Below are 1,308 nucleotides of genomic sequence, written 5' to 3' on the forward strand. Positions count from 1 at the left end.
GGGGATAAATGGGCAGGGGGGCCTTCTGGTTCGGGGACTCCTTTGGGGAATGAGATATTCTGCAGCAATGTTCTGGGGTGTGGTGGCACAGCATTGGGCATGTACTTAATGCTCATGACATGTTCAATTGAAAACAAGTAATTTTATTTAAAACAAATAATAAACAGTATACAGAACATGAAAAGATAAAATAACAGTTAATATGAACCAGAGAGAAAGAACATCGGGGGAGGGGATGAAACACTCTGGCGAGGCGTCGGGGTCCGGCGATGGTACAAGGAGCTCTCCCTGCAGGGCTGTGGGCTCTGCATGTGGCTCTGGGAGCCCTGCAGGAGCAGGAGTAGGGGCAGGGGTTAGGATAGGGGCAGGGCTGGGTGTAAGAGCAGGGCCAGGGGCAGGGGCAGGGGCAGGGGCAGGGAGAGCGGCTCTGGCAGGGGCAGGAACTATGGCAGGGGCTGGGGCAGGAGCAGGAGCAGGTGCCAGTTATTCCTGGTCCACGCCAGGCTCTCCGTGGGCGGGTGCTTGGTTACCTGTCAGCTCCTGGTGTCCTCCTGAAGTTGCTGTAGGCACCACCCCTCCCCCCAGAGCTACTGATGGAGTTGGAGCCAGCTCTAGCTCCTCAGAGGGTGGAGCAGCTGTGAAAAGAGAAAAGCTCACCTCTGTGCCTACTCTCCATGGGCTTTTGCAGAGACAGAGCCCAGCCCAGGGCCTCCCAGAGAAGCCATAGCCGGGAAGGAACCCTTACAGGGACGTCTCCCCGACTGCAGTCCACCCGCTGTGTGCTCTGAGCCCAGGCTTGCTCCTGGCCGCACACCAGCCTCTGTGGGCTCCTCCCTGTGGGGCCAGGAGCGACCCATCCCCACACACCACAAACACCCAGCCCCAGCCGTCTCACCCTCAGCCTTGGCCTCCGTGGGCTCTGGCTCCTGGACCACTGTCCGGTGGACAACCACCTGGGACAGTGGTCTGGGTGGTGTAGGAGGTCTTCCCCTACAATCCCCAGCATCTGCTCCGGGGGACCCCTGTGGGATCACCCCCTCTGTCGAGGAGATGGAGGGCGTGTCCAGCAGCCTCCTCTCCATGTCCTCCGTGGCCTTCTGCAAAGACAGGGACCAGTAGCCGGCCCCGACGCATCACAGCCCTGCCCGGTCATCCGCACTGTCCTCCTGCCCAGTCCCCCTGCTGCTCCCAGATCAGACACACACCTGTGCGTGCACAGCCCTGCACCTGGGATGCAGTGACCCATCCCTGCAGGGCTATCGGGATAAACTTTGGGCAGAAGGGGCAGCGCCCGCACACCCCATCCCA

The 1,308-nt window shown here is 60.5% G+C and overlaps 1 long non-coding RNA gene across 1 annotated transcript; it reads right to left on the reverse strand.

Annotated features, from left to right (window-relative positions):
- Positions 1-122: 122 nt before the first annotated feature.
- On the reverse strand, positions 123-1,093 carry LOC141372319 (uncharacterized). The gene is made up of 3 exons (XR_012377546.1): positions 896-1,093; positions 531-635; positions 123-326 (listed from the first exon to the last, which is right to left on the reverse strand). It is a non-coding gene; the product is annotated as an uncharacterized lncRNA (long non-coding RNA).
- Positions 1,094-1,308: the final 215 nt, after the last annotated feature.

Source organism: Callorhinus ursinus, unplaced genomic scaffold (assembly GCF_003265705.2).
Source record: "Callorhinus ursinus isolate GAN/ISIS: 27379988/994484 unplaced genomic scaffold, GSC_fseal_2.0 scaffold6422, whole genome shotgun sequence".
NCBI classification, from domain to species: domain Eukaryota; kingdom Metazoa; phylum Chordata; class Mammalia; order Carnivora; family Otariidae; genus Callorhinus; species Callorhinus ursinus.